The following is a 21,485-nucleotide window of genomic DNA, read 5'->3' on the forward strand; positions in this document are numbered from 1 at the left end:
CCAAATTACTGGGATGGGGCTAGGGGTCCTCCCCTCTTAGGGAGGCATCGTGACAGTTAAAATGAGATGGACTTTGGAGTCAGATGGAACTGAGTTCGAATTCTAGTTCTACCACGTACTAGCTGTAACCTTTTGCCAACTTACTTAAGATGATGATGACAGCTGATGTTTATGGATCACCTATTGCATTATTTCTTTCACAACAATAGTATGATGTAGGTACTGTTATGATCCCCATTTTACAGATGAGGAAACTGAAGCTCAGAGCAGTCGAGTAACTTCCCCAAGGCACAGGGCTAGTAAATAACTGTTCTAGGACACAACTCTGGGTCTATCTGACTTCAAAGCTCACGCTATTAAGTGTGCTGTGCTATTCTCTGATACTAACTTCTACAGTTTTGCAATATTAGAGACAATGAATGTAAAGAATAATTCCTGGCACATAATAGACACTTTGTAACGTCTCTTGCGTTGAAGGACTAGATTTATATTCCTTTGATGTGTTCTCTCTGGGAAAACATAGCACCATGTCTTTGTCAAAGTTTTATAATGTCCTTATCATTCCATACCTTTGTCCAGGTCACTCCACACCTCTACCAGGGCTCAGGTTTTTAATCTATAAAGTAGGGGTGAATGAGAGTTCTTACACATACCATTAGTTTGGGTGTAAATTAATACAACCACTTTAGAAAACAATTTAGCAATATTTAAATCAAAGATGCACAAACCCTGTAATACAGGAATTCTACTCCTCCCCTAAAGCAGTTTCTCTACCTCCACACTCTTGACATTTGGGGACAGAGATTTCTTTGTTGTGAGGGACGTTCTGTGCATTGTAGGATATTTAGCAGCATCCCAGGCTTCTACCCACTAGATTCCAGTAGCATCCCCAGTTGAGGCAACCAAAAATGTCTCCAGACATTGGCAAGTGTCCCCTGGAGGCAAAATTGCCATTGAGAACCACTGCCCAAAAGGAACTCTTGCAAAAGTGCGCGTCAGAAGCATGTTCAATCTGATCAGAGCCACAAGATTTGCAATAGCAGAAAAGAGGTAACAAGCTAACCGTCTGCTAACAGGTGAATGGTGTGTTTATCATGGCCTAGCCACTGAATGGAATATAATACAACAGTGAAAATGAATGAACTACAGTTTCACATGCCAACATGGATGGATTTTATAAACGTAGGTTTGAGCAAAAAAAATAAAAGCAAATTGCAGAAGCCTACATGTGATATGATTCTATGTTTGTAATGTTTAATAACATGTAAAATGATGCTATATACTATTTAAGGGATATATATGTGTGTGTGTGTGTGTGTGTGTGTGTGTGTGTGTGTGTGTAGTAAAACTAAAAGAAATGCGTGGAAGTGAAAATCACCAAATTCAGGATATGGTTATTTTAGAGGGGAAGGGGTTGTAATCAAAGCAGGGTACATGGGCTTCAGCTCTATTGGTATAACTTTATTTCTAGGAGATGGGTATATGAGTATTCATCAGATTATTTTTTATACCTCTTGCTATGTCTGAAATATTTTATAATACTTTTTAGAGGTGTTAGAGTATATCAGTTCTAATGAGGGAAGAGCACATAGAAAACTCACTTGAGGAACTTTTCCGAATTATGCATATTTGCCTCTTGGAGATTCTGAAATCCTCTCTCCAATTCACTCTCCATATCACCAAGCAAGAGTCACTGCCTTGACCACTGTCCCCAGTAGGAATGTGTCATCTCTCAGGTGTTATAGGGCTGAGAATCTGTGGTCACTGGAGAATTTTTCAGGATGCTTCCTCTGGTTTACTCTTCCCCTCTAATCATCTATGATCCCATAAAAAAAGGATTTGGGGTTCTACTAGGTAGGCAAACACATAAGCAAACATCCCTCCCTCCAGTTTTCAAAGCTCAGCCCATGAACTGCCCTATGACAGGCCCTGGACAAGTATATCCCTGGGGGGGTAGGAAGGGATGCTCCTGGAATGAAGATGGATGCTCCTGCCAGAGTGTTTGAAACCATCCTTGTATTCCTGGCCACAGAGGTGGCCTAGCACTCAGGAAGCACCACTACCTTCAGGTGAAAAAACAAAGCCTCAGCCTCAGCAAGGTCAAGTCATTTGAAGGTCATCCAGCTAGTGAGTGTCAGAGATATGAATAGACCCAGGCCTGCCTTCAAATCCCCGTCCTTGTGTCTATGCCATGCTACCTTGCTTCATTAATAAGAACTCTGACAATTGTAACTGATAGTTAGCAATGCAAGAAATTAAAGCAAGAGATTTCCCCAAAAAGCACATGATTGACAAATGCGTGCTCTGCATTTGGAGAAAGAAGAGCAGGTTAGAGAGCGTGGAGAGTCCAGACTTCAGCTCAGCTCTGGAAGATGACTGATTTGGCTTTAGCCAGGCAGAGGAAGGAGAGAGCATTCCATGTGAGGAAACAGAGAGACAAGGGAATGGGCAGGGCAGTGCAGGTCAAGTTCTGTGCCAGGAAGGCAATGTCAAATGCATTCGGTCTAGAAGAAAGCTGGCTGGAACTGGTGCCCATCTGTGGTTCTGTCTGGAAGTACAGTCACTGGACTGGAAACTCCTTGATGGTCAAGACTGATCTTAGTCACAGTTGTATCACTGGGCCCGAGGGAACATGACATTGGAGAGAGGAAGGCAGGAAGGAAGAAAGCAATGCAGGAGAGGTGGGAAGGAGGGAAGAGAAGAATGTGTGTTGAAATTCCAACGGAGCCTGGATCCCTCCTGAGGAAGCAAAAGAGGTAAAAAACTGAACCATGTTGGTGGTTATTTAAATGCCATTATTCCCTGGCTTTATTTACAAATGAATATTCACTGACAACAGTTCAGGGTTTTTTTGTCTTTAGCATCTTTATTGGAGTATAATTGCTTTACAGTGTTGTGTTAGTTTCTGCTGTATAACAAAGTGAATCCGCTATATGTGTATATATATATATATATATATATATATATATATATACTCACATCCCCTCCCTCTTGCGTTTTGCTCAAACCAAAAAATGTTTCACGCTGACAATCAACATGAACATTGTGCACTTGTTAATAAATGTGCTCATTACTCTCGCCTGCCGGGAAGCATCAACTCCTGCGTTCTAGCCTGCTTTTAGCAGAGAGACCTATGCTTCCACCTCCTCAGCCTAGGACTGTGATTGGGGAAAGAGATGTTGGTGAGATGCAGAATGAAGAATGAGTCCTGCAGGCTGGAAGTTTGGTGTGTGGCGGGGAGGGAAGAGGGGAGGTCTTGAAGTTCATCCCAAAGGACACAGAATTCTTGAAAGAGGGTTCAAGATCCTCCTAAAACTAATCTTGTGAGGTGCTTGAGATCATCTTTTCTGAGGGTTTTCTAAAATCCAAGAAATGCTTTTCTCCCATTGTCTCTCCTGCCCCCCATCTCCATGGAGCTGATGATAAAATCAGATAAACAGATCTGCCTTTGAGAATTGCCCACAGAGGGACTGGGACCCAAGGCGTGGAGAATTCCCCCATTGGATCCACGGGAAGCTGATTGAAGCAGGTCATCTCTCCCCAGTGATGTGTATATGAGAGAAGGGCTTCCAGCTCCATGCACCGAGGCTTTTACCTTTCAGCATCTGCCCCTTCCCATAAATATGCTATCAGGAGTAATAATGACTAGCAAAGAAGTGGAATCATTGTTGGGACTGAGTGAGTTAACGAAGTGTATAAAATCTCTAACCCAGGGTGGGATGGCTGTGTTACTGTAGTTATTATTATTGGGAAGAGAAGCAAAGGGCCTGAGAGAAAGAACTGAGAAGAAACAGGAAAAACGGGGACCAGGACCAACTCTGAACTCTACCCCTCATTGCCCCCACTGCTGACCACTGGGAGTCGGAGTCCTGGGGAGTCAGAGAATGCTCTCAGTGAAAGAATCCACAGAAGACCTGAACTCCAGGCCTGGCTCTGCCACCAACTAGTTTTATCACCTCCTGGGAGACCCTTGTCTGAGCTTCCTCTGTCAGTTGGTACTCATTCTTGTGATAATTAAGATAAAGGAAAAAACCTGTGTGAAAGTCCCACACAGTGCCCAACCCATGAAAAATGCTGATAACATTTAGTTTCCCTCTCTTTGCCCCTGTTTTCTTTCTTTTTTTTTTTTTTTTAAGTGGTATGCAGGCCTCTCACTGTTGTGGCCTCTGCCGTTGCAGTGCACAGTCTCTGGACGTGCAGGCTCAGCGGCCATGGCTCATGGGCCCAGCCGCTCTGCGGCATGTGGGATCTTCCCAGAACCCGTGTCCCCTGAATCGGCAGGCGGACTCTCAACCACTGCGCCACCAGGGAAGCCCCTGCCCCTGTTTTCTTATCTGTAAAATGAAAATAATGTTGCACCCTAATTTGAAAGTTTGTTATGAAGAGTAGCACAGTATTTTTCAACAAATATTTGTTGAGAAACCTCAATATGTGAAGTAATGTAAAAGGTGAAACAATTTTGCAAATTATTGGGCTGGCCAAAAAGTTCATTCTGTTTTTTCCCGTAACAGCTTATGGAAAAACCCGAACGAACTTTTTGGCCTGGCCAATAGAACTCCTAGAGCATTTTTTAGACATTGTGAACTTCCTAATGGAAAAGGCTTTCCTCTTCATCTGTGCATAGTGTCTAACACAGGCCCAGTAAATATCTGAGAAAGAAGAGAGAGAGAGAGGAAAAGAGGAAGGGAGGGAGGGAGGAAAGAGAAGTAGGGAAAAAGGAAGGGAGGGAGGAATGAAGGAAAGATGGAAGGAAGGAAGGAAGAGATATATCATTACTGAATTATTGTACAATTATCATCTTCATTATAAAACTAATTTAAACAAATGCAGCCAGTGCCCCCAAAAGAGCACCAAGATAAGGGCTATGATAAAGAACACTAGAATAATTTTCGCATTTTGACCAGTAATGGGAATAGTAATGATTTTCTCTCTGAATCATAACCATCTTGCAGTTAATAGTTCGCCTTCTGGTAGAATTGAGAGCTCTGAGATGGCGCTCTGAGGAATTCTTTCATTTCTTCCCCACCTTTTAAAGAAAAGAGAACTCCAAATGCAATTATTGGCATTATTTTTATACCAACTGCAGCAGAACATTCCAGAAGATGAGGCCTCTACCAAATTAGTTTATCCAGGTGAGATTTAGACAGTATGTTACCGTTACTGGGAGAAGCACACAGAAGCCCACATACCCGCAGCAAGCCCTACGGGGTCAAGTGAACGTGAACACAGCGTTGCCCATGCGTTTTCGGTTAGCTAAGTGAACTGCTCCAATCTTGGGGGGCCCTGTACCACAGGACACCTCTGTTTACTTTAGGTTACACAGCAAAAAGCAAGCTGTAAGCAGCAGAAGTAGCCAGCCAAAATAGAACTTTATTTTCTGACCGCTGGGGGCCACCATAAATGAAGTTTAAGCAGCAACAAGTCAGACTCGACTGAAACCATTTGCCTGGAAGGAAGATTTGTGGCTAGAGAACTGAAGCTCATGCTACCCAGAAATTTCCAGAGAAAGTCTTATTCCCATACCTGAAAGAATATTCCTTTCTGTCCCCGGATCCAAACCCCCAATGGAAAAGGCTTTTTCCAAAACTCCGTGTACATACTCAATCTGTGACTTTCCCATGGGACCCAGCTGCTGCTGATCCCCTGGAGCGTATGGATAATAATAATGATACTAATACAGTTCTTTCTATGAATAATAACTAATTCATTTCAGTCTTCACAACAGCTGTCTGAAGTATGTATTATGATTATATCTGTTTTACTAGTGAGAAAACTCAGGCACTGAGAGGTTAAGGAACTCACCAGTAGTCACAGAACTAAGTAAGAGGCAGAGTTAAGAGTCAGTGCAGGCAGTCTGACCCTGGAGGCTTGCTTTGAACCTCTATGTCACGCTGCCGTTCACTGGATGTCCGGGACTACGCGAAGCAGTTTATGGCATTATCGCACTTCATTACTGCAACAATCTTATGAGACGGGTACCAAGAGTATTCCCATTTTGCAGGCGAGGAGGCTGGCTGCAAACATTTAAATGACTCGTCCCAGGTCACACAGGTGGCAGAGCTAAAATTCTCACGCAGAGATTCTGTGTACCTGCAATTGTTTGGTGAAAACTATGTGCTATGGACTGAATGTTTGTGTCTCTCCAAACTTCACATGCTGAAACCCTAATTTGAAATGTGATAATACTTGGGGGTGGGGCCTTTGTGAGGTAGTAAGGTTCAGATGAAGTCATGAGGATGGGGTCCTCACGATTGGATTAGTGTCCTTATTGGAAGAGGAAAAACTAGAGCTTTCTCTCTTTCCACCACGTAAGGATACAGCAAGAAGGCAACCATTTACAAGCCAGAAAGAAGGCCCTTACCAGAACACGACCATGCTAGTACCCTGCATTTCAGACTTCCCAGCCTCTAGAATTGTGAAAAATAAATATCTGTTGTTGAAGCCACCCAGTCTATAGAATTCTGTTATAGCATCCTGAGCTGACATAGACACTAGTCGTTTGTGAGTGTGACAGTCTTGGTTCCCAAGAGTCCTAAGGGACTTTGAAAACCATAGCCAGTACTCATTTGTCAGACTGTGACAATTCTGAACTGGAATCCTGTGTTTTGTGATGTCTGGGTCAGAACAAGTCAGGTAGCTGATACATGAGGTCGGTTCACCACCTCCACCCCACCATCCTCACTCAGGGGGAATGTCTCATGAATGACCAAACCTTTGTTTCTTTATGGCAAACAGCTCAGAGGGGGAAAAGTTGCCTGCTAGTGCTGATAAAGAATTGAAGAGGGCCAACAAAGATTCTTGGCCAAAAAATAATAATTTGGGACAAAGCGAGAAAAGTGTCCAATTCTATGCAGGCTGATATCTACAATGCAAACATATTCACCTTACAATCTATATGGAAATAAGAAAAAGCAATTTGTGAAATGGATTCCATAAGTGTTCCCGTTAGGGTAAGAATTTCTCATCAAATGAAAGATGGAAATTCAATAAAACTTTAAAGGGAGGTTACACGTAGAGGGAAGATTTGTGCAGGCACCACATCATGTTGGATGGAAATGTGATGTGAGAAAAAGCAGGCTCTTTAATAAACAATTCATGGATCTCTCACAAGTATCAAACCACAGATACCCCATTTATTAGCTGGATGTGTGGGGAACTGTGGACTTTGGAGGCAGGACTTAGACCTGGGTTTAATACTCATACACCTATGAGACCTGAATTTCCCTCTGTGATCTTCTTGGGAAAGTGGAAATACCCACACAGATATATTGTGAGAATCCACGGAAATGGCCTGTGTAAAGCACCCCACAATTTCTAGAAAGTAGTAGTTAAATCTGTCTGGTTATCTTTGACATAACTTACATGAGAGGCAGATGTTCCTAAAGCTCAGGGTTAGGAGACAATCAGGGGGGCACTTGTCTTTGAGACCAGAATTCTTGAACGAATTTAAGTCTTTGCATGGTGACAGCAAAGGCAGAAAGTGGGAACCACCACTCCTCCTTCTCATGTCATTTATTCCCAGAAATTCCAGAAAGTGGCAAAGGATTAAGTCTAGTTTCTAGCATCTGGCCTTGCGTCTAACAAATGCTGAGTAATACATGTCGGTGGAACTGAACTGAGAATGTTTTGTGCAAGGTGAAATAATACAACAGGTAAAAATGCAGGACAGAAACGTGTCTGAGACCAGAGCCATCTGCCCAGAGCTGACATCTAGAGCAGTGAGCATACATAATCTTGCAAAGGGGGTGAATACAGAGGCAGGAGAAAGTCAGGGACAGCACCGGTCTTATAAGGTAGAGAGTTGTTGGAAAGGCAGCAATAGAGAGGCAGGAAGGAGCAGTGCAAACCAGGAGAGTTTATAGAGAAGGCAAGAGAACAGAGTACTGAATTACCAGAAACTTGGAAATACCTCTGCTCCTAATTTAGTTCCTCATGTCTGGCTGTGCTAATGCCTAAAATACCACGAAGCTCATTGGGTTAAGTATTTCTCTCGCTAGGGCTCCACAGGATAGAAAACACAGTAAGGCAGGACAACCCCTGGGCAGGTGAATTTGTCAGGTTTCCTTTTGGGCAGGTGGGATCTGGAATGGCAGAGTGGTGTCCTGGTAAACCTGTAATGGTGAGGAGGGGGAGGAAGCACTCAATTACAGTGTTTGCCAATTTTCTTGGTGTAAATACTCCTGCTGTGGTTGATTTCAAGCCACCAAAGGTGTAACAACTGTCTTGCTGGTTTCCTGAAATTTTAACAATCAGCTTTCACAAGCTGGAATGGACTGACTCCAGGCACTGCCCAGGCACCAATGAAATTGGAGATTGATATATAGAACCAATGGGGGAGTTACAGAGCAGAGAAGACAAGAGTTTCCTGAGTCTCACTCAGATATGTAGAATATGTCTCCCCCTTTCACAAAGAAGGAAAGAAAGGAGAGACCAACTTTCACATTTAGTTATTGTTGTTGTTTAAAGTCAGCTACACGCACGGGAGGAAATTTTCATAGTGGGTCTCCCTCTGGCCCCAGACCCTACAGAAGCAACTAAAATTCTCAATTATCAGTTATCCTTCTGGAAATATGTTATGTATAGGCCAGCATGTGTATGTGTATATGTCCCTTTCCAAATTAAAGTGATAATGGTAAAATGTAAATGTCCCTTTTCAAAATTAAAATGGTAATGTACTAAACAACATTTTTCATTTAATTATATATTTTGAGAATTATATATTCTCAAAAAGAGAATACATTTTAATTTATAATTAAATTTACAAGATATATAATTTTAATGGCTGTATAATATTCCTGTATCCCATTCCTATAATGGCTATATAGTATTCCTTTTATGTAGGCACTGTAATTTATTTAACCAGTGTGCTCAATGATAAGCATATACTTTTTTCACTCTTTTGCTGTTATAAACAAATGACGCAGTGAATATCCTGTACACATATATATACTTGCACACACAGGTAGGCACCCCTGTGTGTGAAATTTCAGGACCCAAGGGTATATACACTATTTATTTCTGATGTACTTTTTTCCCTCCCAAGAGGTTGTATGAATGTACATTCCCACCCACAATTCATGAGAGTGTCTTTTCCCCACATTGTTGCCAACATAGCGTGTTCTCAAAATCTGAGACTAGCATTTCTTAAACGCATACTCTGTTCTCATACTTGGCATGGGTTCTCTTATTTGAGGTAAGTGTATTCACAGAAGCGGAAACTGGGCCTCATGGAGATCGAGGAACTTTCCCAAGGTCTTTGTGACATTAGTCTCCAATCTTCCTTCTTCACCACATTGACTACCATTCCCCACGAGGTTCACTGCTGACAATCCCGTGCAGGAAAACTGCACGGGAGCCGAGAAGAGCCGAGAAGTTTAGGATACATGAATATCATCTTTTGCTTCACCATATTTTTTTTTTTGCTTTATTTCCAGAAGTTTTGCTCATTCAGTGCTGCCCAGTGATCATTTAGTCAGCCTGACTACCCTCTTCATAATTTCTGATACTGATATAAAACCTGTCTAAACACAAATATAACTGTGGGCCCAGCCCAGTTTACAATTACTTTCTTGATGATCCGGTTTCCAGGGACATTTTGTGATGTCAAAGCAGGGACCACCTATATCCCAGAATAAGCTTGACGGGTTTGTAACTGAAGAAGTAAAAACAAATTGTTATCCTTTTGAAGAATAACCCTCACGTCTAAGTCTATCTCAGATCAAAAGCATTAAGTCTCTTCCCTTCTGTCTTCGTTTATGTCTACTCTCACATGCATTCCCTCTGAGTGGCAGAGAGAATATGCTGTGAGACGTTGCCAATTACGGTCACACTCGGGTAGCAGATGGTTAGGGGTTGGTTAAACCTTTAGGGAAACTGCCTTGGGAGAAAATGAAATAAAAGCAAAGATTACTATGAAAAAACATAGACGTTGCCAGCTAGGAGGAGGAGAAAGGAGGAGGGAGCAGGGAGGAGTGGAAGGGAGGGAGGGGGGAGAGACTGCGAGGAAGAAAGACCGGCGGATATAAACCGTGCACTTAGAACAGCGGGAAGGGAGGCTTGGAAGCGTGGTTTTCCGGCTTTAAATGCCCGCTTGGCGTCTTGCTGGTGCGCCAGTGTTCCGTGAGGATGTGGGCGGAGGGCGAGTCTGAGGGGCTCCAAACATTGGGAATAGTGGTGGTCGTGTGGTCCTCTCTGAAACTTTTGCACTACCTCGGGCTGATTGACTTGTCAGACGGTAAGCAAACCCCCGAGCTTGCCGTTTTATATGAATGTGTTTTTCAGCTTAGGTTGTTGTGAGAGTAGTTTAGAATACGCATGGAAAGTGACGCGCGGAGACCCGAGAGATTTGAAAAAGCCCGGCTAAATTAGCGCTGTATTGATTCCGGCCTTTCTCCAAGCGCCCGAGTGATGCGCTGTCCGTGGTGCTGAAACGTGGCGTCTGCAGAGTGATGGGGGAGCGGCAGGGGAATTAGGGTCTTCTGTTCCTACCCTATATGCATGTGAGTCTTGGTGGATTACTAGCTGTGTGAAACTAGCAGAATACATCAAAACCCTCTCTAAAATTGTCTGATGACTATATTGTTGGTATAGTCGTTCTATATGACTGTCAAATGACTGTCAATGTCAATGACTGTCAAAAGTCATCGTACTGATTAACTTTGTTTAAGAAGTAGTTGGTAAGATTATGGTGGTAAAAGATCTTGTAAAATGCTGATCACAGTGCCCAGCAGCTAGAAGACATTAAACAAGTATCAGTTTCTTTCCCCAGCCCTTAATCCTCAACCCGCATAAGAACCTTTACTCTAAAACCACCTAATCAGCCATGACTTTAACTCCATTCTTTAGTGAGAATATAGTTAAAAATTCAGGTTAACCATGTTGTTTAATGTTTATTACTAGAAAGTTAGTGGTTTGGTCCCCAAAGTTAAAGGAGCTCAAGAAATAAAGAGTATTTTCTTCCTCTTCATGAGACTTTGCTCCAAATAGAACATAGTTTTTCTAGATAATTCTTATCACGTAAAATTAGGATCCAGGAAAGATTCCAATTTTGATGAGCAATGCATTAAACAAGACCAGCCTCCAACAATGTATATTCATATTCGATGTATATACTTCCATAACTGTATGGTGTAGACAGAATTCCTCTCCCAAGAGGTAGTATCACATGCATAATAATGAAATACGTTTGCAGACAAAGGACTAGCTAAAGTACCAATCAAAGCTGAGGTAGGCCAGAGACTGAAGGACAGAATGATGTGGTTGGATGAACTCTGGACTAGCAGTTACAAGACCTGGTTTCTATCAATAATCTGTCTCTGTTTAACCTTGTTCAAATCATTGTTTTACCTGGATCTCAGTTTCCTATGGCAATATTGATGATTTTCAATCTCTGCTTCATGGAATTCTGGAGTAACCAAAGATTTCTTTTATTTGCTTTCGAGCAGGGGTTGGTAGGGCAGACTCTGAGCCCTTCATTCCTGCTTCCACAAAACCAGCTCCACTTTATCTGTCCTATATGTTAGCCCTATGTAAGAACTTTTAAAGCTTTAGCTAAAATTTAGTGAATCTATGATTCCCCAAGTCTATGATTGTGTTTCTCTGAGATTTTGAAAGCTGAAACATATTCAGAAAACTTTTTCTTTCTTAAAAACCACCTGAAATCTAACAATCGGGAAGAATAGTTCTGTATGCAAATAGAGACTCTTCCTGTCCCTCAGTCCCTTATATGTGCTCTTCTAAAACTCCAAATTCAACTTGCCAGTCATAACAATTGAGCAAAGTCTCTGTTCTCCATCAGATCCCAAGAGAATGTGTCCCATCCCTACTCAGAGCTTCAGAGCAGAAACCCACTGAGATTACAAAGTAATGCAAGAGCTGCCTACTTCCTTATAAGGCTAATGGTGCAGTGGAAATATTACCCTGTTCCTTCCTTTCCATATCCAGAGGTGACCATCTCCCTTCCCCTGCTTTAACTTCTCAAGGTTACAGCTTTTGGTTTTATTACCACAAAAGATATCAGTTATTCATCTAATGTTATGGTAATGAGGGGATTAAGGTGAAAAGTAGAGGACATATGTTTAAGACTGCCTCCAGGAACTCAGGTGAAGGAAGGGATTAATATTTATTCTGCATCTACAATGTCCCAGGTGTAGTGCCAGGTGCTTTTATATATGTGAGCTAATGTAACCCTCAAAATAACACTCTAAGGGAAAAAATTTAATAACTCTTGGAAGTTGATATCATTATTCCTTTTATATAAGGAAGAAGACAGCTTTAGAGAAGTTACATAAAATTTTCAAAGATACAGCAACAGCAACAAGCCAGTATTGGTCTCTAAAATTTCATCTTCTGTCCTGGACACCTAGTACCTCAACAAGTAAGCCCCCTCCAGATGGAGTCTGTGGTCTGTCATTAAGTCTATACCACACATATGCTCCTCTGCTATAGCCTTCACCATGTGGCCCAAAACACCATTTTTAATGTGTGTGTGATATGGGAAACTATTCACTCACTTAAGAGGAGAAAACCTCCTCCTACTGGAGGAACCAACAGGATGCAGTCAATTTAAAGAGAGCAGTGGAACATCTCTAAAGAACCCATCAGTAGTCTTTCTTAGGCCCTTGGTCTTGTTCTTATTTTATTTTTTAGTAGTAATTTTGAAGTAGCATAGATATTAGGCCTGGAGTCAAAATAGCTGGGTTCGAATCCTGGATGTGCCATTTATCAGTCGTGTGACCCTGGGCAAGTTTCTTTTCTCCAGGTTTCACTTTCCTCATTTGTAAAAATAGAGAAATGAGAATGACGGTTGTATTAATTTCCTGTAACAAAGTATTTCAAAGTGGATGGCTCAAAACAACAGTAATGTATTCTCTCGCAGTTCTGGAGGCTAGAAGTCCAAAAGCAAAGTGTTGGCAGGGCCATGCTTCCTCCCGAGCCTCTGGAAGAGAATCTTTCCTTGCCTCTTCCAATTTCTGGTAGCTCCAGGTCTTCTTTGGTTTGTGGCAGCATCACTTCAGTCTCTATCTCCATTTTCACATGGCCATCTTCTCTCTGTGTCTCTGTTTTCACATGGTATTTTCCTCTTCCTTATAAGAACACCAGTCATATTGTATTAGAGCCTTAATGGCCTCATCTTAACTTGATTACAAATGCAAAGACTATTTCCAAATAAAGTCACATTTAAGTTATCAGGGATTATGACTTCAACGTATCTTTTTGGATAACACGGTTCAACCCAAAACACTGGTAGTAATGCTACATATTGTAAGGATTAAATGAAGCAGCATATGGGGAAGTACCAAGCTTGTTTTCTGTTTCATAGCAGGTACTTTATAAGTGTTTAATTCTTTCCAGCCTTAGATCATGCCAATGAAATGAATATACTACTCATCAGACAAAACAGACAAAAGCCATGCTTTATGTCTTTGATTTAAAGTCCATCAGGCCTCTTAGGAAGTATAAGCCTTCCCTTTGGATTTGACAGTTGCCAGTGAAACTTCCAGAGTAGGAACACTGACATGACTTTTCCCCTATATGCTATGTCACCACACATACCCAGCCTTCACTGCCAGGGCTTGCTGATCCATCAAGCTCATCGTCACTTCCACCAAAGTGAGGACAGCAGGGGCTGCAGAGAGAAGATCAAGACAGGGGTGTGGAGGTGACAGACAAGTAATGCCCCCAGAAGATTCAGAGACCAATACCAGTTAATTCTCTGCCTCTCTTCTCACTGCTTGCTGGGCCAGCTTTACGCAACTTCACCCTCACCAGATGAGAGCCCTCTCTCCCCAAAGCACCATGTCTACGGGCTCTGCCATAGTAACTTCAGAAGTGATTCACTGCTCCAGCTCAAAGCACTGCCTGAAGCAGTGAGGCACACATCAGTGTTTCTCAAAGTAGGTTCTCCTGCTACCATATCTTATATCTGTCTAAATATAGGGTTATTTTGCCGTCTCTGACCGTAACTTATTCATGAAACCAGGAGTGTCACAAGCTACACAAGAACAACAGACCAAAAAAAAATAGCAATAATAACTTGGTAAACTTGGGGAAACCATGAGAATCCAGGTGTGTTTATTGGGGCCTTTAGAAAGTCCATTTTCTATGTATTCTAAATTGTATGAAACGTAGTATTACTCTGGAGATTTGCTGGATCCACTTGATGGCAAAAGATTTGAAATATGGTTCATATGAAGCCAACTACCCACACATAACCAACTTTAACCATTTGTTATGGACTGTTTAGTATTTTGTAGCTTAAGAAAATATTGCCCATATAATGTTTGACTTGGACAACAAAGAAATCCTGTGATATATGAAAATCCTATATTATCATTGAACTAATTTTATAGTGTTAAAAAAACTGAGGTCCTGGGGCTTCGATTTCAAGGCCAAATGACTAGGAAGTAACAATTTCACGACTCAATTCAGGCCTTCTGAGTTCCACTCCAGAGCACTTTTCATTGTCCAAATGCAGCGAAACTTGCCCTTAAACTGTGCCTGAAGTATTGGGAATATCACCACTTCTACTCATCAAATAGTTGTATTATTCCCTTTGGTAAAGGGCTTATAACCTAATAAAGTTGGGTTGTAGTGGGCTGAACCATGGGCACCCAAAGATATCAGGTCCTGATCCCTGGAAACGATGTCACCTTATAAGGAAAAATGTTATTTGCAAGTATGATTAAGGATCTTGAGGAAATTACCCTGAATTAACTCGGTAGGTCCTATATGTCATCATAAGTATCATAAAAGAGAGGCAGAGATTAGACACAGACAGAAGAGGAGAAGTTGATGTGAAGATGGTGGCAAGGATTGAAGTGATGTGGCCACGAGTCAAGGAATGCTGGTGGCCACCAGAAGCTGGAAGAGGCAAGGGAATGGATTCTCCCCTAGAGCCTTTAAAAAGAGCATGATCTTGCTGATAAATGTGTGTGTGTGTGTGTATGTGTGTGTGTGTGTGCATCTCCAGGGTCCACATACCCTCCTACCACTGAATAAACAGAAATAGCTCAAGTGAATTACTCCTCTACAACCTTAACCCCAACCTCTCTCTTTTCTCTTTTTCATCTTTCTTTTTTTTTTAAATTGAAGTATACTTGATTTACAATATTATATTATTTTCAGGTGTACAACATAGTGATTCAGTATTTTTACAGATTACACTCCATTAAATGTTATTACAAGATAATGGCTGTAATTCCCTGTGCTATACAATATATTCTTGTTGCTTCTTTTTCCTCTTTCTACCTCCAGGTTTGTTGTTTTTAATTCTTCTGTGGATATAATTATACTTTAAATGGCACACAATCCTTGATTACTTAAGTGTTGGCTTTAAGTAGTGTCTATTATCCACCTTCTTTAAAATATTGGGAGAAAAGGACACTTACTTCCTCTACCTCTCCCACCTTTCTCTCCACCAAGTCTGTTCATTATATTATCATTTTTCAAGGCTTATGATATTCCCAGAAATAACCCTTTCAAGGTAAATGGGAGGGGTTTCCTCAGGCCTCTCATTCCCCATAAGGACAACTCCATTTGCTGCTCTGGGTGGCCCCTGAGTTCTATACCTAAACCTTTTCTACTTGTATGACAAGCAGCAGGACGGCCAGGACCTCCTCACCTCCAGTCAGGAGAATGTATTCTGTGGTCAGAAGCCTTCCCAGTGTCTGGGTCTTAGAGGGCTATCCGGAGGCGCCCAGGCCCAGGACTCTTTCATTCAGCTGCAGCCTGAAGACCCCGAACCTGACCAACAAAATGAGATTGACTCCAGGTCCCATCCACTCTGCTACCTGCCCACCTCCCCACATCCATCCTGTAGTTGAGAAAATCTAAAACTCAACACAAAGACACACAAGATTTGCTGAGCTAAAATCGCTGGTATGTCACAATATGTCAGAGCAAGGACGATAAACTTTTTAAAACTTATTTTTCTATCCAAGGCCACAGATTCTGAGAAAAAGTAACGGCCACATACAAGTCAAAACAACTGCATGGGACTGGTTTGAGATTCTTCAGAGAAAGAAACATAAAATGTTCAACTCACCTGATTTGTAAAAACATGTTTTCCTATTTATTTACATAGTAATCTCACAAGCAATACATGAATGAACTCTCACTTTCTTTTTTAACATCTCTATTGGAGTATAATTGCTTTACAATGGTGTGTTACCTTCTGCTACATAACAAAGTGAATCAGTGCATATATATATCCCCATATCCCCTCCCTCTTGCATCTCCCTCCTACCCTCCCTATCCCATCCCCCTAGGTGGTCACAAAGCACCGAGCTGATCTCCCTGTGCTATGCGGCTGCTTCCCACTAGCTATTTATTTTACATTTGGCAGTGTATATAAGTCCATGCCACTCTCTCACTTTGTCCCAGCTTACCCTTCTCCCTCCCTGTGTCCTCAAGTCCATTCTCTATGTCTGCGTCTTTATTCCTGTCCTGACCCTAGGTTCTTCAGAACCTTTTTTTTTTCAGATTCCATATATATGTGTTAGCATACGGTATTTGTTTTGCTCTTTCTTACTTACTTCACTCTGTATGACAGTCTGTAGGTCCATCCACACACTACAAGTAACTCAGTTTCGTTTCTTTTTATGGCTAATATTCCATTGTATATATGTGCCACATCTACTTTATCCATTCATCTGTTGATGTGCATTGAGGTTGCTTCCATGTCCTGGCTATTGTAAATAGTGCTGCAGTGAACATTGTGGTACATGACTCTTTTTGAATTATGGTTTTCTCAGGGTATATGCCCAGTAGTGGGATTGCTGGGTCATATGGTAGTTCTATTTGTAGTTTTTTAAGGAAACTCCGTACTGTTCTCCATAGTGGCTGTAACAATTTACATTCCCACCAACAGTGCAAGAGGGTTCCCTTTTCTCCACACCCTCTCTGGCATTTGTTGTTTGTAGATCTGTTGATGATGCCTATTCTAAGTGGTGTGAGGTGACACCTCATGGTAGTTTTGATTTGCATTTCTCTAATGATTAGTGATAATGAGCATCCTATCATGTGTTTGTTGGCAATCTGTATATCTTCTTTGGAGAAACGTCTGTTTAGATTTCTGCCTATTTTTGGATTGGGTTGTTTGTTTTTTTAATATTGAGCTGCATAAACTGCTTGTAAATTTTGGAGATTAATCCCTTGTCAGTTGCTTCATTTGCAAATATTTTCTCCCATTCTGAGGGTTATGAGGGTTTTTGTCTTCTTTATATTTTCCTTTTCTGTGCAAAAGCTTTTAACTTTCATTAAGTTTATTTTTGTTTTTATTTCCATTTCTCTAGGAGGTGGGTCAAAAAGGATCTTGCTGTGATTTGTGTCATAGAGTGTTCTGCCTATGTTTTCTTCTAAGAGTTTTAACAGAGTCTGGCCTTACATTTAGATCTTTAATCCATTTTGAGTTTATTTTTGTGTGTGGTGTTAGGGAGTGTTCCAATTTCATTCTTTTACATGTACCTGTCCAGATTTCCCAGCACCACTTATTGAAGAGGCCGTCTTTTCTCCATTTATATTCTTGCCTCCTTTATCAAAAATGAGGTGACCATAGGTGCGTGGGTTTACCTCTGGGCTTTCTGTCCTGTTCCATTGATCTATATTTCTATTTTTGTGCCAGTACCATAGTGTAGCTTTGTAGTATAGTCTGAAGTCAGGGAGCCTGACTCCTCCAGCTCCGTTTTTCTTTCTCAAGTTTGCTTTGGCCATTCGGGGTCCTTTGTGTTTCCATACAAATTGTGAAATTTTTTGTTCTAGTTCTGTGAAAAATGCCAGGGGTGGTTTGATAGGGATTGCATTGAATCTGTAGATTGCTTTGTGTAGTATAGTCATCTTCACAATGTTGATTCTTCCAATCCAGGAGCATGGTATATCTCTCCATCTGTTTGTATCATCTTTAATTTCTTTCATCAGTGTCTTATAGTTTTCTGCATAGATGTCTTTTGTCTCCTTAGGTAGGCTTATTCCTAGGTATTTTATTCCTTTTGCTGCAATGGTAAATGGAAGTGTTTCCTTAATTTCTCTTTCAGATTTTTCATCATTAGTGTATAGGAATGCAAGAGTATTCCTGTGCATTAAGTTTGTATCCTGCTACTTTACCAAATTCATTGATTAGCTCCAGTAGTTTTCTGGTAGCATCTTTAGGACTGTCTGTGTATAGTATCATATCATCTGCCAACAGTGACAGCTTTACTTCTTCTTTTCCGATTTGGATTACTTTTATTTCTTTTTCTTCCCTGATTGCCGTGGCTAAAACTTCCAAAACTATGTGAATAATAGTGGTGAGAGTGGACAACCTTGCCTTGTTCCTCATCTTAGAAGAACTGGTTTCAGTTTTTCACCATTGAGAACAATACTGGCTGTGGGTTTGTCATATATGGTCTTTATTATGTTGAGGTAAGTTCCCTCTGTGCCTACTTTCTGGAGGGTTTTTTATCATAAATGGGTGCTGAATTTTGTCGAAAGCTTTTTCCGCATCTATTGAGATGATCATATGGTTTTTCTCCTTCAATTTGTTAATATAGTTTATCACATTGATTTGCATATATTTAAGAATCCTTGCATTCCTGGGATAAACCCCACTTGATCATGGTGTATGATCCTTTTAATTGCTGTTGGACTCTGTTTGCTAGTATTTTGTTGAGGATTTTTGCATCTATGTTCATCAGTGATATTGACCTGTAGTTTTCTTTCTTTGTGACATTTCTGTCTGGTTTTGGTATCAGGGTGATCATGGCCTCATAGAATGAGTTTGGGAGAGTTCCTTCCTCTGTTATATTTTGCAAGAGTTTGAGAAGGATAGGTGTTACCTCTTCTCTAAATGTTTGACAGAATTCACCTGTGAAGCCATCTGGTCCTGGGCTATTGTTTGTTGGAAGATTTTTAATCACAGTTTCAATCACAGTGCTTGTGATTGGTCTGTTTATATTTTCTATTTCTTCCTGGTTCAGTCTCGGAAGGTTGTGCTTTTCTAAGAATTTGTCCATTTCTTCCAGGTTGTCCATTTTATTGGCATGTAGTTGCTTGGAGTAATCTCTCTTGATCCTCTGTATTTCTGCAGTGTCAGTTGTTACTTCCCCTTTTTCATTTCTAATTCTGTTGATTTGAGTCTTCTCCCTTTTTTTCTTAGTCTGGCTAACGGCTTATCAACTTTGTTTATCTTCTCAAAGAACCAGCTTTTAGTTTTATTGATCTTTGCTATTGTTTCCTTCATTTCTTTTTCATTTATTTCTGATCTGATCTTTATGATTTCTTTCGTTCTGCTAACTTTGGGGGTTCTTTTGTTGCTTTTCTTCTTCTTTCTCTAATTGATTTAGGTGTAAGGTTAGGCTGTTTATTTGAGATTTTTCTTGTTTCGTGAGGTAGGATTATATTGCTAAAAACTTCCTTCTTAGAACTGCTGTTGCTGCATCCCATAGGTTTTGGGTCATCGTGTGTTCATTGTCATTTGTTTCTAGGTTGTTTTTGATTTCCTCTTTGATTTCTTCAGTGATCTCTGGGTTAGTTAGTAGCATATTGTTTAGCCTCCATGTGTTTGTATTTTTTACAGATTTTTTCCTGTAATTAATATCTAGGCTCATAGCACTGTGGTCAGAAAAGATACTTGATACGATTTCAATTTTCTTAAATTTACCAAGGTTTGATTTGTGACCCAAGATATGATCTATCCTGGAGAATGTTCTATAAGCACTTGAGAAGAAAGTGTATTCTGTTGTTTTTGGATGGAATGTCCTATAAATATCAATTAAGTCCATCTTGTTTAATATATCATTTAAAGCTTGTGTTTCCTTATTTATTTTCATTTTGGATGATCTGTCCATTGGTGAAAGTGGGGTGTTAAAGTCCACTACTATGATTTTGTTACTGTCGATTTCCCCTTTTATGGCTGTTAGCATTTGCCTTATGTATTGAGGTGCTCGTATGTTGAGTGCATAAGTATTTACAATTGTCATATCTTCTTCTTGGATTGATCCCTTGATCATTATGTAGTGTCTGTCCTTCCTTGTCTCTTGTAATAGTCTTTATTTTAAAGTCTATTTTATCTGATATGAGAATTGCTACTCCAGCTTTCTTTTGATTTCCATTTGCATGGAATATCTTTTTCCATCCCCTCACTTTCAGTCTGTATGTGCCCCTAGGTCTGAAGTGGGTCTCTTGTAGATTACATATATACGGTCTTGTTTTTGTATCCATTCAGCCAGTCTGCCTGTGGTTGGAGCATTTAATCCATTTACATTTAAGGTAGTTATTGATATGTATGTTCCTATTACCATTTTCTTAATTGTTTTGGGTTTGTTATTGTAGGTCTTTTCCTTCTCTTATGTTTCCTGCCTAGAGAAGTTCCTTTAGCATTTGTTGTAAAGCTGGTTTGGTGGTGCTGAACTCTCTCAACTTTTGCTTGTCTGTAAAGGTTTTAATTTCTCCATCAAATCTGAATGAGATCTTTGCTGGGTAGAGTAATCCTGGTTGTAGGTTTTTCTCCTTCATCACTTTAAATATGTCCTGCCACTCCCTTCTGGCTTGCAGAGTTTCTGCTGAAAGATCAGCTGTTAACCTTATGGGGATTCCCTTGTGTGTTATTTGTTGTTTCTCCCTTGCTGCTTTTAATATTTTTTCTTTGTATTTCATTTTTGATCATTTGATTAATATATGTCTTGGCATGTTTCTCCTTGGATTTTTCCTGCATGGGACTCTCTGCGCTTCCTGGGCTTGATTGACTATTTCCTTTCCCATAGCAGGGAAGTTTTCAACTATAATCTCTTCAAATATTTTCTCAGTCCCTTTCTTTTTCTCTTCTTCTTCTGCGACCCCTATAATCCGAATGTTGGCGCATTTCATGCTGTCCCAGAGGTCTCTGAGACTGCCCTGAATTCTTTTCATTCTTTTTTCTTTATTCTTCTCTGCAGTAGTTATTTCCACTATTTTATCTTCCAGGTCACTTATCCGTTCTTCTGCCTCAGTTATTCTGCTATTGATTCTTTCTAGAAAATTTTAAATTTTATTTATTGTGTTGTTCATCACTCTTTATTTGTTCTTTAGTTCTTCTAGGTCCTTGTTAAAACATTTCTTGTATTTTCTCCATTCTATTTCCAAGATTTTGGGTCATCTTTGCTATCATTACTAAGAATTCTTTTTCAGGTAGACTGCCTATTTCCTCCTCATTTGTTAGGTCTGTTGGGTTTTTGCCTTGTTCCTTCATCTGCTGTGTGTTTCTCTGTCTTCTCATTTTGCTTAACTTACTGGGTTTTGCGTCTCCTTTCACAGGCTGCAGGTTTGTAGTTCCTATTGTTTTTGGTGTCTGCCCCCAGTGGCTATGGTTGGATCAGTGGGTTGTGTAGGCTTTCTGGTGGAGGGGACTGGTGCCTGTGTTCTGGTGGATGAGGCTGGCTCTTGTCTTTCTTGTGGGCAGGACCACATCTTGTGGTGTGTTTTGGGGTGTCTGTGACCTTATTATGATTTTAGGCAGCCTCTCTGCTACTAGG

The 21,485-nt window shown here is 40.7% G+C and overlaps 1 protein-coding gene across 6 annotated transcripts in view; it reads left to right on the forward strand.

Annotated features, from left to right (window-relative positions):
• Window positions 1-21,485, forward strand: part of KCNIP1 (potassium voltage-gated channel interacting protein 1) — a 355,966-nt gene that overhangs the window by 290,754 nt on the left and 43,727 nt on the right. The window contains exon 1 of one of the 6 annotated variants that reach the window (XM_065874925.1): window positions 10,147-10,234. The exons of the other annotated variants lie outside the window; for them this stretch is intronic. The gene's annotated coding sequence lies outside the window, so the exon portion shown is untranslated. Of the gene's footprint in view, window positions 1-10,146; window positions 10,235-21,485 lie in introns of those variants that run through there. 6 annotated transcript variants of the gene reach the window in all.

This window comes from Phocoena phocoena, chromosome 3 (genome assembly GCF_963924675.1).
Source record: "Phocoena phocoena chromosome 3, mPhoPho1.1, whole genome shotgun sequence".
In the NCBI taxonomy this organism is placed as follows: domain Eukaryota; kingdom Metazoa; phylum Chordata; class Mammalia; order Artiodactyla; family Phocoenidae; genus Phocoena; species Phocoena phocoena.